The 16,246-nt window shown below is 47.7% G+C and overlaps 1 long non-coding RNA gene across 1 annotated transcript in view; it reads left to right on the top strand.

Annotated features, from left to right (window-relative positions):
• The window catches only part of LOC141272428 (uncharacterized), a 115,975-nt gene extending 101,078 nt beyond the window's left edge, over positions 1-14,897 (top strand). Inside the window, exons 3-5 of the long non-coding RNA XR_012322007.1 lie at positions 13,032-13,322; positions 13,434-14,117; positions 14,624-14,897. This is a non-coding gene — a long non-coding RNA (uncharacterized lncRNA). The remainder of the gene's footprint in view (positions 1-13,031; positions 13,323-13,433; positions 14,118-14,623) is intronic.
• The last annotated feature ends 1,349 nt before the right edge of the window (positions 14,898-16,246 follow it).

Here is a 16,246-nt window from a genome sequence, read left to right as displayed (position 1 = left end):
ACGTCTCTTCCAAGGGGCATTAAAACCGTCTTGTTAAGCTACTGCGACCTCCACGTCTCTTCCAAGGGGCATTAAAATCGTCTTGTTAAGCTACTGCGATCTCCACCACTTTTCCCAGGGGCATTGATATTGTCTTTTTATTCCACTGCAACCTCCACGTCTCTTCCAAGGGGCATTAAAACCATTTTATTAAGCTACTGCGACCTCCACGTCTCTTCCAAGGGGCATTAAAACCGTCTTGTTTAGCTACTGCGACCTCCACGTCTCTTCCAAGGGGCATTAAAACCGTCCTGTTAAGCTACTGCGACCTCCACCACTTTTCCCAGGGGCATTGATATTGTCTTTTTATTCCACTGAAACCTCCACGTCTCTTCCAAGGGGCATTAAAACCGTCTTGTTAAGCTACTGCGACCTCCACGTCTCTTCCAAGGGGCATTAAAATCGTCTTGTTAAGCTACTGCGATCTCCACCACTTTTCCCAGGGGCATTGATATTGTCTTTTTATTCCACTGCAACCTCCACGTCTCTTCCAAGGGGCATTAAAACCGTCTTGATAAGCTACTGTGACCTTCATGTCTCTTCCAAGGGGCATTAAAACCGTCTTGTTAAGCTACTGCGACCTCCACCACTTTTCCAAGGGGCATTGATATTGTCTTTTTATTCCACTGCGACCTCCACGTCTCTTCCAAAGGGCATTAAAACCGTCTTCTTAAGCTACTGCGACCTCCACGTCTTTTCCAAGGGGCATTAAAACCGTCTTGTTAAGCTAGTGCGACCTCCACGTCTCTTCCAAGGGGCATTAAAACCGTCTTGTTAAGCTATTGCGACCTCCACCACTTTTCCCAGGGGCATTGATATTGTCTTTTTATTCCACTGCAACCTCCACGTCTCTTCCAAGGGGCATTAAAACCTTCTTCTTAAGCTACTGCGACCTCCACGTCTCTTCCAAGGGGCATTAAAACCATCTTGTTAAGCTAATGCGACCTCCACGTCTCTTCCAAGGGGCATTAAAACCATCTTGTTAAGCTACTGCGTCCTCCACCACTTTTGTCAGGGGCATTGATATTGTCTTTTTATTCCACTGCGACCTCCACGTCTCTTCCAAGGGGCATTAAAACCGTTTTGTTAAGCTACTGCGACCTTTGCTTCTCTTCCAAGGGGCATTAAAAGCGTCTTGTTAAGCTACTGCGACCTCCACGTCTCTTCCAAGGGGCATTAAAACCGTCTTGTTAAGCTACTGCGACCCCTACCACTTTTCCAAGTGGCATTGATATTGTTTTTTTATTCCACTGCGACCTCCACGTCTCTTCCAAGGGGCATTAAAACCGTCTTGTTAAACTACTGCGACCTCCACGTCTCTTCCAAGGGGCATTAAAACCGTATTGTTAAGCTACTGCGACCTCCACCACTTTTTCCAGGGGCATTGATATTGTCTTTTTATTCCACTGCGACCTCCACGTCTCTTCCAAGGGGCAATAAAACCGTCTTATTAAGCTACTGCGACCTCCATGTCTCTTCCAAGGGGCATTAAAACCGTTTTGTTAAGCTACTGCGACCTCCACCACTTTTACCAGGGGCATTGATGTTGTCTTTTTATTCCACTGCAACCTCCACGTCTCTTCTAAGGGGCATTAAAACAGTCTTGTTAAGCTACTGCGACCTCCACGTCTCTTCCAAGGGGCATTAAAACCGTCTTGTTAAGCTACTGCAACCTCCACGTCTCTTTCAAGGGGCATTGATATAGTCTTTTTATTCCACTGCACCTCCACGTCTCTTCTAAGGGGCATTAAAACAGTCTTGTTAAGCTACTGCGACCTCCACGTCTCTTCCAAGGGGCATTAAAACCGTCTTGTTAAGCTACTGCAACCTCCACGTCTCTTTCAAGGGGCATTAAAACCGTCTTGTTAAGCTACTGCGACCTCCACCACTTTTCCCAGGGGCATTGATATTGTCTTTTTATTCCACTGCGACCTCCACGTCTCTTCCAAGGGGCATTAAAACCGTCTTGTTAAGCTACTGCGACCTCCACGTCTCTTCCAAGGGGCATTAAAACCGTCTTGTTAAGCTACTGCGACCTCTACGTCTCTTCCAAGGGGCATTAAAACCGTCTTGTTAAGCTAGTGCGACCTCCACGTCTCTTCCAAGGGGCATTAAAACCGTTTTGTTAAGCCACTGCACCTCCACGTCTCTTCCAAGGGGCATTACAACAGTCTTGTTAAGCTACTGCGACCTCCACGTCGCTTCCAAGCGGCATTAAAACTGTCTTGTTAAGCTACTGCAACCTCTACGTCTCTTCCAAGGGGCATTAAAACCGTCTTGTTAAGCTACTGCGACCTCCACCACTTTCCCCAGGGGCATTGATATTGTCTTTTTATTTCACTGAAACCTCCACGTCTCTTCCAAGGGGCATTAAAACCGTCTTGTTAAGCTACTGCGACCTCCACGTCTCTTCCAAGGGGCATTAAAACCGTCTTGTTAAGCTACTGCGACCTCCACCACTTTTCCCAGGGGCATTGATATTGTCTTTTTATTCCACTGCGACCTCCACGTCTCTTCCAAGGGGCATTAAAACCGTCTTGATAAGCTACTGTGACCTTCATGTCTCTTCCAAGGGGCATTAAAACCGTCTTGTTAAGCTACTGCGACCTCCACCACTTTTCCAAGGGGCATTGATATTGTCTTTTTATTCCACTGCGACCTCCACGTCTCTTCCAAGGGGCATTAAAACCGTCTTGTTAAGCTACTGCGACCTCCACGTCTCTTCCAAGGGGCATTAAAACCGTCTTGTTAAGCTAGTGCGACCTCCACGTCTCTTCCAAGGGGTATTAAAACCGTCTTGTTAAGCTACTGCGACCTCCACCACTTTTCCCAGGGGCATTGATATTGTCTTTTTATTCCACTGCGACCTCCACGTCTCTTCCAAGGGGCATTAAAACCGTCTTCTTAAGCTACTGCGACCTCCACGTCTCTTCCAAGGGGCATTAAAACCGTCTTGTTAAGCTAGTGCGACCTCCACGTCTCTTCCAAGGGGCATTAAAACCGTCTTGTTAAGCTACTGCGACCTCCACCACTTTTCCCAGGGGCATTGATATTGTCTTTTTATTCCACTGCATCCTCCACGTCTCTTCCAAGGGGCATTAAAACTGTCTTGTTAAGCCACTGCACCTCCACGTCTCTTCCAAGGGGCATTAAAACAGTCTTGTTAAGCTACTGCGACCTCCACGTCGCTTTCAAGGGGCATTAAAACTGTCTTGTTAAGCTACTGCAACCTCCACTTCTCTTCCAAGGGGCATTAAAACCGTCTTGTTAAGCTACTGCGACCTCCACCACTTTTCCCAGGGGCATTGATATTGTCTTTTTATTCCACTGCGACCTCCACGTCTCTTCCAAAGGGCATTAAAACCATCTTGTTAAGCTACTGCGACCTCCACGTCTCTTCCAAGAGGCATTAAAACCGTCTTGTTAAGCTACTGCGACCTCCACGTCTCTTCCAAGGGGCATTTAAACCGTCTTGTTAAGCTACTGCGACCTCCACCACTTTTCCCAGGGGCATTGATATTGTCTTTTTATTCCGCTGCGACCTCCACGTCTCTTCCAAGGGGCATTAAAACTGTCTTGTTAAGCTACTGTGACCTTCATGTCTCTTCCAAGGGGCATTAAAACCGTCTTGTTAAGCTACTGCGACCTCCACCACTTTTCCAAGGGGCATTGATATCGTCTTTTCATTCCACTGCGACCTCCACGTCTCTTCCAAGGGGCATTAAAACCATCTTGTTAAGCTACTGCGACCTACACGTCTCTTCCAAGGGGCATTAAAACCGTCTTGTTAAGCTACTGCGACCTCCACTTCTCTTCCAAGGGGCATTAAAACCGTCTTGTTAAGCTACTGCGACCTCCACGTCTCTTCCAAGGGGCATTGATATTGTCTTTTTATTCCACTGCGACCTCCACGTCTCTTCCAAGGGGCATTAAAACCATCTTGTTAAGCTACTGCGACCTCCACGTCTCTTCCAAGGGGCATTGATATTGTCTTTTTATTCCACTGCGACCTCCACGTCTCTTCCAAGGGGCATTAAAACCGTCTTGTTAAGCTACTGCGACCTCCACGTCTCTTCCAAGGGGCATTAAAACCGTCTTGTTAAGCTACTGCGACCTCCACGTCTCTTCCAGGGGGCATTAAAACTGTCTCGTTAAGCTACTGTGACCTCCACCACTTTTCCCAGGGGCATTGATATTGTCTTTTTATTCCACTGCGACCTCCACGTCTCTTCCAAGGGGCATTAAACCCGTCTTGTTAAGCTACTGCGACCTCCACGTCTCTTCCAAGGGGCATTAAAACCGTCTTGTTAAGCTACTGCGACCTACACGTCTCTTCCAAGGGGCATTAAAACCGTCTTGTTAAGCTACTGCAACCTCCACGTCTCTTCCAAGGGGCATTAAAACCGTCTTGTTAAGCTACTGCGACCTCCACCACTTTTCCCAGGGGCATTGATATTGTCTTTTTATTCCACTGCGACCTCCACGTCTCTTCCAAGGGGCATTAAAACCGTCTTGTTAAGCTACTGCGACCTCCACGTCTCTTCCAAGGGGCATTAAAACCGTCTTGTTAAGCTACTGCGGCCTCCACGTCTCTTCCTAGGGGCATTAAAACCATCTTGTTAAGCTACTGCGACTTCCACGTCTCTTCCAAGGGGCATTAAAACTGTCTTGTTAAGCTACTGCAACCTCCACGTCTCTTCCAATGGGCATTGATATAGTCTTTTTATTCCACTGCTCCTCCACGTCTCTTCCAAGGGGCATTAAAACAGTCTTGTTAAGCTACTGCGACCTCCACGTCTCTTCCAAGGGGCATTAAAACCGTCTTGTTAAGCTACTGCAACCTCCACGTCTCTTCCAAGGGGCATTAAAACCGTCTTGTTAAGCTACTGCAACCTCCACCACTTTTCCCATGGTCATTGATATTGTCTTTTTATTCCACTGCGACCTCCACGTCTCTTCCAAGGGGCATTAAAACCATTTTGTTAAGCTACTGCGACCTCCACGTCTCTTCCAAGGGGCATTAAAACCGTCTTGTTAAGCTACTGCGACCTCCACGTCTCTTCCAAGGGGCATTAAAACCGTCTTTTTAAGCTACTGCGACCTCCACCACTTTTCCCAGGGGCATTGATATTGTCTTTTTATTCCACTGCAACCTCCACGTCTCTTCCAAGGGGCATTAAAACTGTCTTGTTAAGCTACTGTGACCTCCACGTCTCTTCCAAGGGGCATTAAAACCGTCTTGTTAAGCTACTGCGACCTCCACCACTTTTCCCAGGGGCATTGATATTGTCTTTTTATTCCACTGCGACCTCCATGTCTCTTCCAAGGGGCATTAAAACCGTCTTGATAAGCTACTGTGACCTTCATGTCTCTTCCAAGGGGCATTAAAACCGTCTTGTTAAGCTACTGCAACCTCCACGTCTCTTCCAAGGGGCATTAAAACCGTCTTGTTAAGCTACTGCGACCTCCACCACTTTTCCCAGGGGCATTGATATTGTCTTTTTATTCCACTGCGACCTCCACGTCTCTTCCAAGGGGCATTAAAACCGTCTTGTTAAGCTACTGCGACCTCCACGTCTCTTCCAAGGGGCATTAAAACCGTCTTGTTAAGCTACTGCGACCTCCACGTCTCTTCCTAGGGGCATTAAAACCATCTTGTTAAGCTACCGCGACCTCCACGTCTCTTCCAAGGGGCATTAAAACTGTCTTGTTAAGCTACTGCAACCTCCACGTCTCTTCCAATGGGCATTGATATAGTCTTTTTATTCCACTGCTCCTCCACGTCTCTTCCAAGGGGCATTAAAACAGTCTTGTTAAGCTACTGCGACCTCCACGTCTCTTCCAAGGGGCATTAAAACCGTCTTGTTAAGCTACTGCAACCTCCACGTCTCTTCCAAGGGGCATTAAAACCGTCTTGTTAAGCTACTGCAACCTCCACCACTTTTCCCATGGGCATTGATATTGTCTTTTTATTCCACTGCGACCTCCACGTCTCTTCCAAGGGGCATTAAAACCATTTTGTTAAGCTACTGCGACCTCCACGTCTCTTCCAAGGGGCATTAAAACCGTCTTGTTAAGCTACTGCGACCTCCACGTCTCTTCCAAGGGGCATTAAAACCGTCTTGTTAAGCTACTGCGACCTCCACCACTTTTCCCAGGGGCATTGATATTGTCTTTTTATTCCACTGCAACCTCCACGTCTCTTCCAAGGGGCATTAAAACTGTCTTGTTAAGCTACTGTGACCTCCACGTCTCTTCCAAGGGGCATTAAAACCGTCTTGTTAAGCTACTGCGACCTCCACCACTTTTCCCAGGGGCATTGATATTGTCTTTTTATTCCACTGCGACCTCCATGTCTCTTCCAAGGGGCATTAAAACCGTCTTGATAAGCTACTGTGACCTTCATGTCTCTTCCAAGGGGCATTAAAACCGTCTTGTTAAGCTACTGCGACCTCCACCACTTTTCCAAGGGGCATTGATATTGTCTTTTTATTCCACTGCGACCTCCACGTCTCTTCCAAGGGGCATTAATACCGTCTTGTTAAGCTACTGTGACCTCCACGTCTCTTCCAAGGGGCATTAAAACCGTCTTGTTAAGCTAGTGCGACCTCCACGTCTCTTCCAAGGGGCATTAAAACCGTCTTGTTAAGCTACTGCGACCTCCACCACTTTTCCCAGGGGCATTGATATTGTCTTTTTATTCCACTGCGACCTCCACGTCTCTTCCAAGGGGCATTAAAACCATCTTCTTAAGCTACTGCGACCTCCACGTCTCTTCCAAGGGGCATTAAAACCGTCTTGTTAAGCTACTGCGACCTCCACGTCTCTTCCAAGGGGCATTAAAACCGTCTTGTTAAGCTACTGCGACCTCCACCACTTTTCCCAGGGGCATTGATTTTGTCTTTTTATTCCACTGCAACCTCCACGTCTCTTCCAAGGGGCATTAAAACCGTCTTGTTAAGCCACTGCACCTCCACGTCTCTTCCAAGGGGCATTAAAACAGTCTTGTTAAGCTACTGCGACCTCCACGTCGCTTCCAAGGGGCATTAAAACCGTCTTGTTAAGCTACTGCAACCTCCACTTCTCTTCCAAGGGGCATTAAAACCGTCTTGTTAAGCTACTGCGACCTCCACCACTTTTCCCAGGGGCATTGATATTGTCTTTTTATTCCACTGCGACCTCCACGTCTCTTCCAAGGGGCATTAAAACCATCTTGTTAAGCTACTGCGACCTCCACGTCTCTTCCAAGGGGCATTAAAACCGTCTTGGTAAGCTACTGTGACCTTCATGTCTCTTCCAAGGGGCATTAAAACCGTCTTGTTAAGCTACTGCGACCTCCACCACTTTTCCAAGGGGCATTGATATTGTCTTTTTATTCCACTGCGACCTCCACGTCTCTTCCAAGGGGCATTAATACCGTCTTGTTAAGCTACTGCGACCTCCACGTCTCTTCCAAGGGGCATTAAAACCGTCTTGTTAAGCTAGTGCGACCTCCACGTCTCTTCCAAGGGGCATTAAAACCGTCTTGTTAAGCTACTGCGACCTCCACCACTTTTCCCAGGGGCATTGATATTGTCTTTTTATTCCACTGCGACCTCCACGTCTCTTCCAAGGGGCATTAAAACCGTCTTCTTAAGCTACTGCGACCTCCACGTCTCTTCCAAGGGGCATTAAAACCGTCTTGTTAAGCTACTGCGACCTCCACGTCTCTTCCAAGGGGCATTAAAACCGTCTTGTTAAGCTACTGCGACCTCCACCACTTTTCCCAGGGGCATTGATATTGTCTTTTTATTCCACTGCAACCTCCACGTCTCTTCCAAGGGGCATTAAAACCGTCTTGTTAAGCCACTGCACCTCCACGTCTCTTCCAAGGGGCATTAAAACAGTCTTGTTAAGCTACTGCGACCTCCACGTCGCTTCCAAGGGGCATTAAAACCGTCTTGTTAAGCTACTGCAACCTCCACTTCTCTTCCAAGGGGCATTAAAACCGTCTTGTTAAGCTACTGCGACCTCCACCACTTTTCCCAGGGGCATTGATATTGTCTTTTTATTCCACTGCGACCTCCACGTCTCTTCCAAGGGGCATTAAAACCATCTTGTTAAGCTACTGCGACCTCCACGTCTCTTCCAAGGGGCATTAAAACTGTCTTGTTAAGCTACTGCGACCTCCACATCTCTTCCAAGGGGCATTAAAACCGTCTTGTTAAGCTACTGCGACCTCCACCACTTTTCCCAGGGGCATTGATATTGTCTTTTTATTCCACTGCGACCTCCACGTCTCTTCCAAGGGGCATTAAAACCGTCTTGTTAAGCTACTGTGACCTTCATGTCTCTTCCAAGGGGCATTAAAACCGTCTTGTTAAGCTACTGCGACCTCCACCACTTTTCCAAGGGGCATTGATATTGTCTTTTCATTCCACTGCGACCTCCACGTCTCTTCCAAGGGGCATTAAAACCATCTTGTTAAGCTACTGCGACCTACACATCTCTTCCAAGGGGCATTAAAACCGTCTTGTTAAGCTACTGCGACCTCCACTTCTCTTCCAAGGGGCATTAAAACCGTCTTGTTAAGCTACTGCGACCTCCACGTCTCTTCCAAGGGGCATTGATATTGTCTTTTTATTCCACTGCGACCTCCACGTCTCTTCCAAGGGGCATTAAAACCATCTTGTTAAGCTACTGCGACCTCCACCTCTCTTCCAAGGGGCATTGATATTGTCTTTTTATTCCACTGCGACCTCCACGTCTCTTCCAAGGGGCATTAAAACCGTCTTGTTAAGCTACTGCGACCTCCACGTCTCTTCCAAGGGGCATTAAAACCGTCTTGTTAAGCTACTGCGACCTCCACGTCTCTTCCAGGGGGCATTAAAACTGTCTTGTTAAGCTACTGTGACCTCCACCACTTTTCCCAGGGTCATTGATATTGTCTTTTTATTCCACTGCGACCTCCACGTCTCTTCCAAGGGGCATTAAACCCGTCTTGTTAAGCTACTGCGACCTCCACGTCTCTTCCAAGGGGCGTTAAAACCGTCTTGTTAAGCTACTGCGACCTCCACGTCTCTTCCAAGGGGCATTAAAACCGTCTTGTTAAGCTACTGCGACCTCCACGTCTCTTCCAAGGGGCATTGATATTGTCTTTTTATTCCACTGCGACCTCCACGTCTCTTCCAAGGGGCATTAAAACCGTCTTGTTAAGCTACTGCGACCTCCATGTCTCTTCCAAGGGGCATTAAAACCGTCTTGTTAAGCTACTGCGACCTCCACCACTTTTCCCAGGGGCATTGATATTGTCTTTTTATTCCACTACGACCTCCACGCCTCTTCCAAGGGGCATTAAAACCGTCTTGTTAAGCTACTGCGACCTCCACGTCTCTTCCAAGGGGCATTAAAACCATCTTGTTAAGCTACTGCGACCTCCACGTCTCTTCCAAGGGGCATTAAAACCATCTTGTTAAGCTACTGCGACCTCCACGTCTCTTTCAAGGGGCATTAAAACCGTCTTGCTAAGCTACTGCGACCTCCACCACTTTTCCCAGGGGCATTGATATAGTCTTTTTATTCCACTGCGACCTCCACGCCTCTTCCAAGGGGCATTAAAACCGTCTTGTTAAGCTACTGCGACCTCCACATCTCTTCCAAGGGGCATTAAAACCGTCTTGTTAAGCTACTGCGACCTCCACGTCTCTTCCAAGGGGCATTAAAACCATCTTGTTAAGCTACTGCGACCTCCACGTCTCTTCCAAGGGGCATTAAAACCGTCTGGTTAAGCTACTGCGACCTCCACCACTTTTCCAAGGGGTATTAAAACCGTCTTGTTAAGCTACTGCGACCTCCACCACTTTTCCAAGGGGCATTGATATTGTCTTTTTATTCCACTACGACCTCCACCATTCTTCTAAGGGGCATTAAAACCGTCTTGTTAAGCTACTTCGACCTCCACGTTTCTTCCAAGGGGCATTAAAGTCGTCTTGTTAAGCTACTGCGACCTCCACTTCTCTTCCAAGGGGCATTAAAACCATCTTCTTAAGCTACTGCGACCTCCACCACTATTCCAAGGGGCATTGATATTGTCTTTTTATTCCACTGCGACCTCCACCATTCTTCCAACGGGCATTGCATTTCCTCCTAATTTTAGTCAGCTTTTGCTTTTCAATGCATAGCTGAACACTAAGGGAGACCCACTTCCCAATAATGGGTGGAAGGTTTTTAGTATGCTGTAATCCACATCTGTTTCAAGGGGCATTGCAGTTCCTCATAATTTTTGGAAAGCCTTGCATTCACTGCTTAGGCCAACAGTGCACAGGAGACCCAGTTGCTATAAATGGAAAAAATGGTTTAATTAAGGCCCTCTGACCTCCATGTCACTTCCAAGGGGCATTGGAGTGCCTCAAAATTTTTGGTAGGCATTGCACTCACTGCATGCCCTATAACTGTGTAGCCGAATCGCTCCTTTTGGTACAGAAACATATCCTACAAGACATGTGTGGTTGACTGGCCTGATATTGATGTGAATGGTCCCTGTTCCTCCTGCTCTTTCTCCTTTGCCACCACCTCATCCATCATTCATCACCTGAAGCTTTGTTTTAACGGGAGTCATAGAACTGGGATTGTAGCAGGAAAACAACCAGCACTCCTCGGAGGAGGTAGGATATGCGCCAAAACGCTGACCACCTCAGGCCTAGCCGCTACTACATACATGCGCTTGCATTCCAAGAAAACAAAGCAGACGCTAACTTCTATCATCATCATCATGCTCCTCACCTTGGCACTCGTAACTTCCCTGATGGAGAAGCCAGGGCCCACCGTAGGAGTCTGGTTCTCTGGTGGGCTCGTCCAATGCTGCCCTAAAGCAGGCCAGGCTAAGAAAAGTGTGGGGAAACTTCCAAGGAGAAATAGGGGCGGCTGGGGACACCCGGCCGCCCCCAGGCGGCTGGGGACCGTGTGTGGACACCCGGCCACGGGGCGGCTGGGGACCGAGTATGGACACCCGGCCGCCCCCTGGCAGCTGGGGACCGAGCGTGGACACCCGGCCGCCGGGCGGCTGGGGACTGAGTATGGATACCTCGCTGCCGAAGCAGCCATGAGGTAGTGGCCAGCTTCGGCCTCCTCCAAACTAAAAGGTCCCATTTCAAGTGCAAGCTAGCAGTATGGTATTGCAGCCTGGGTGTGGGTGGGTGGCAGGTTGCACACTTACGCTTGCATTCCAAGAAAACAAGGCAGATGCTAACTTCTTTCATCATCATCATGCTCCTCACCTTGGCACTCTCAACTCCCCTGATGGAGAAGCCAGGGCCCACCGGAGGAGTCTGGTTCTCTGGTGGGCTCGTCCAATGCTGCCCTAAAGCAGGCCAGGCTAAGAAAAGTGGGGGGGAACTTCCAAGGAGAAATAGGGGTGGCTGGGGACCGTTTATGGACACCCGGCCTCCCCCAGGCGGCTGGTGACCGTGTGTGGACACCCGGCCACAGGGCTGCTGGGGACCGAGTATGGACACTCGGCCGCCCCCTGGCGGCTGGAGACCGAGCATGGACACCCGGCCGCCGGGCGGCTGGGGACTGAGTATGGATACCTCGCAGCTGAAGCAGCCATGAGGTAGTGACCAGCTTCGGCTTCCTCCAAACTAAAAGGCCCCATTTCAAGTGCAAGCTAGCAGTATGGTATTGCAGCCTGGGGGTGGGTGGGTGGCAGGCTGCATACTTGCGCTTGCATTGCAAGGAATGGGGGAGGTACAATTGAACACTGCCCTGGGACAAGGACTTGCACGGGGATAGTTGCAAGTCTGCATCTTCTGATGCGGAAAGGATCACTTCTGATGGGCACACTTTTAGGCAGTGACCTGGGTGTCAGAGATGCTTCCAGGGGTCTTCCCCATGATGTTCCCATGTGTTTTCAGCACTGTATGCATGTGTCACACAGCACATGGCCAGATAAGATTGTAAAATGTTAAAACGACATTTCCCGGTGAATGCATTAGTCACGGTTGAAAGCAATACAAAAGTGGAAAAAAGCATAAAAAATGCTACTTGTGAACATAGCCCAAGGTGTGGAGGAGTATTTTTGTTTTTGGTTATTTATTTTACCTTATACACAAGTCTTTACCCTGGAAAGGAAGTTCCTTAACATATTTCACAGGAAAACCGTTTCAATTTCGTTTTTGAATGTTTTATTGTGAGCCCATAAAAGTGGCTTAATACCTCTGACCACGTTGTTGACAGCAGTGACCTGGGGGTCAGAAATGCTTCCTGGGGCGATGCCCATGCTGTCCCCATGTCTTTTGAGCACTGTTACTATCGTTTTGGGCACTTTTTAGGCTTTCTACAGACTGCCGGGGGTGCCGCCGCAAAAATACTCGGATCTCCCATAGACTAATATTGGGCTCGTTGCTCGGTTCGAGCACCCGAGTATCATGGTGAGCTCGGCCCGAGCTTCGAGCACCCGACCATTTTAGTGCTCGCTCAACACTAGTCATTACTAGTGTTGAGCGAGTATGATCTATTAACCCTTTCGCCTAGTATGCTCGGGCCGAGCTCCGAGTATTTATAGCTGCTCGGTGATATGGTTGAATCGCTCCCGTGTGCATGATTTGCAAGTGTTTGACAGTTTTATTACATGTGAGGAATGTCTATTTCTTACACATTCCTCACATGTAATAAAACTGTTAAACAGTTGCAAATCATGCACACGGGAGTGATTCAACCATATCACCGAGCAGCTATAAATACTCGGAGCTCGGCCCCAGCATACTCGGACAGAACATACTCGCTCAACACTAGTCATTACCACTTACATTTCCCTCTTGCAACACCAGCTGATTGTGGGAGGACTCATGTGCAGGATTCACCAATTTCATCTGTGTCTCCAGGACTGTACAAGACTGTACAGAAGTGATCCCCCCAGTAATCCCCCTCTCCTCCCAGTCTAGACCCTCCTCAGCAGACCCCATTGTCAGCACCAGACCTGTCCATTCTACTCACCCCGGTCTTATGTCCTGCAGATTCATCAGATACCTGTTGTGCTTCTTCTGGCCTGAGACCACAGCATAAGACTGGGCTACATGGTGACCTATACCTGTGTTGGACCGCTCCCGGAACAGACCCCACGCTGATTGACAACGAGACTGTAGAACCTTCTCATCTACTGTACAATACCAAAAAGGCGACCAACTATCCATGAAGGCCCTGCAGAAAGACTGGGACCCAAACATTGACTCATTCATCCTTAACTCTTTAACAGGCTTTCAGGACAGTCACAAGCTGGAATCTAGGCAAAGGCAACCCGGATTTGTGTAAGTAAAATGGCCCCCTTCTCCTCTCACCATTGCGACTCCAGAGATTGTATCCATAAATACGTACCTCTGCCGGATATTCTCGTACCTGACTTACATTTTTTTTTGCAGATCTTTATGGAATTCTCCAAAATGACCACATCTATTAACATCAGTCTTCCACTGCCATGTGCAACCACTTTGCCGATGTGCAAAACCCCAAAGAAAGCAACTGAAAACACCGCTCTGAGCAACCTGCCCTCCTGTGAATCCGCACAATCCACCACCAATATATCAGACGTAATCGCGATTGGAAAGATATGACCTTTGGAATCTAACACTGCCGTCTCCTTCTATCAACCTTTTAGTGTCTGTCTCACCACAATATGTTTAGTAAGGTCCCCAATCCTGTGCAACTGTAACAAAAAAATATGCCGCAGACAAGGATTTGTGAACACCGTACTGGCCGAGTCACCGGGAGGAACATAACCAAATCAGGAAATCAGATGTGCCCCCCAAAAATGTCCCTTCATTGCTGCTAACTGTCCCCCTGGCACCAACTAATCACTCAGCCTGAGCATTACCATGGCACCTCCATGTGCTATCAGCTGCTGAATTCTGAAGCCACTGCACAAGTGCTTCCCCACCAGATCCCATAAGATTACCAGACAACAGGCTCCCTCTCCATCTGCTGATAGATAAAGCTTACAGAAGTGCTGAAAGTGTGAAGATGACAGAAGATGAGCTACTAGGTTCTGGCTACCTTTGCCAGACCCCTGAGGATGTCCGATGCATTTCAATTCAAGATGCCCGAAGGTGAGAGTCTTTGTCTTGTGTCTTCTGACAGGTGATACACGCTGCCCAAACCACAGGCTGAATGATCTCAGCCAGGTATGTTTGATTCTTAAACGCTTTGGCATTTCAGAGAAGAAAATGCTTTAAAGACTGCTGGGGACCGAGCCGCCCAGGAGACTAGTTGGAAAGGCGGATCCCCAGCGACTTCTCCCCGCCCACTGCCAGTGACTGACAGGTCTCTCCCTATACACACACAGGAAGAAACCCATCACTCAAGGGGTGGAGGCAGGGTGAAGCCGGACACCTGTTAAAGTATGTCTTTCTCTGAAATGCGGCAGCGTTTAAGAGTCAAATAGACATGGCAGAAATCATGCAACCAGTGTCTGATACATGTCTGTGGCTCGGCAGCATGTATATGTCAGGTTCCCTTTAAACCCCTATACCCTTCCAACCCATCTTTTCTCCCTTTTTTTTAAAGCCTACCTCTCCATGTTTAACCCTCTCCTTCTTTGAAACCTCCACCTCAGTCCGCAGCCCCTTCCTTAATCTGTACGAGGATACACAGGAGGACAAGAAAAGATGTAGAACAAAAAAATGAAGGAAGGAAGAGGAAGAAAGATGTGTAAAAGTGAAGGTCGCTTTTGTCCTCAGTGCTTACCTTGATCGGTTTTGCTGCCGATGGCACAACACTATTAAATAAGGTATAAGTGGATAATGCTACATGTACTCTGAACCCTTTAGACTTGCGATGCCGACCTCGCCAGGGACGAACTGCAGGGAAGATGGTCACTGAGTTTGTAAACCCCCAATAAAGAAGACCCTCAGCGGCGCAGTCATCCAAAAGTAGCAGAAATCCTCTTGTTTTGTAGCCATTTATAGTTTTAAAACTTAATAAACAAATGTGTTTTGGAGCTCAAAGTTCTTTTTGTAAAGTTAACAGAAAGCTTCATATCATTCACATGCTCACAACTGACATTTAAAGGAGTTATCACCTTTGAGAACAATTTTTCTTTTTTTTACTTAAAAGGATATTCTCAAGTTATTACATTGCTTTGATTACTTAAACAGCATGACAATAAGCAAGTTTGGAATTGACTTGCTTTTTCTAGCTGCTGTCATTCACCTGCTGTGACAGCTTTTATATTTCATAGTGTACAGCTGGTTTCCATGGAGCTTGATCACCAGTGCCTGCCCAGTAGTTAGATTCCTGGATAGGACTTAACTCCTAACATACCAGTCTGCTCTTTTCAGACCACTGATTTCTATACAGCATTTAGCTGCTCACCTCCCTCTCAGGTCCTGAAATATCCTGTAGAATCACAATCACTGGCACCCAGCATTATGGCCCACACTATCCCCTGCCATGTGCTTGTTCAAATGCTCTGTTATCTCTATATGCAAGCACAGTGATAACAGGGTAGACTGAGAACAAACCACAGAATGTTTTACAGCAGAACTTTTGCTAAGCTAATCACCAGAACTGTCACTCAAGGAGGAGAGCTGCTCCCAGAAACCAGGAAGTAAGGAGACTTTAGAGCTGTGAGCTGCTCAGGAGACAACTTGAGAATAACACTTTAAATTCACGTATTTGTGGCTAAAAATTATTGTTGCAACTGGCTTTCATTCATCATTTTGCACCGTTTGCCTCCTATAGTCTCTTTGTTGCATTGTCTATTTCTGGCCACCGAATGAGTTAAAGAAGCAGTCCTCCTCCCATCAAAGTTTTTATCCTCTTAATATATTGCAGTCATAATATTATATAGCACTGTGTACTTACAATTTTGCCTTTCTACCCAGATAATTCTTCTCTTTTCTCTGCTCTATGTAGAAACAGGAAGTCTCTTGTCCTTGCATTTATCATTCCATTCAACTCCTGACCCCGCTGCTCCACTCTCCCGCTAGGGAGTTTTGCAATGATTCATAAATAGAGCTTAGAAGTAGGGACGGGTGAACCTGAACGGTAAAGTTCAGGGTCCGTACCAGACACCTAGAGTCTGTGTGTCACGATTCTGTTGTCAGGTATCCCGGTGCCAGGGGCGTCTACCCTGACCCTAATGCTAGGGGCACCCTAACTGGCCCTGTTCCCCGGATTACTTCTGAAGGTAAAGACGCCAGGACCACGTACCTTGTCTGAGCTCCTCAATCCACCC

The sequence above is a fragment of the Phyllobates terribilis genome, unplaced genomic scaffold (genome assembly GCF_046119375.1).
Source record: "Phyllobates terribilis strain yellow unplaced genomic scaffold, ASM4611937v1 Scaffold_5__5_contigs__length_657084704, whole genome shotgun sequence".
Lineage (NCBI taxonomy): Eukaryota > Metazoa > Chordata > Amphibia > Anura > Dendrobatidae > Phyllobates > Phyllobates terribilis.
Note: the sequence above shows the minus strand (reverse complement) of the source record. Positions and strands in the feature narration are given on the sequence as shown.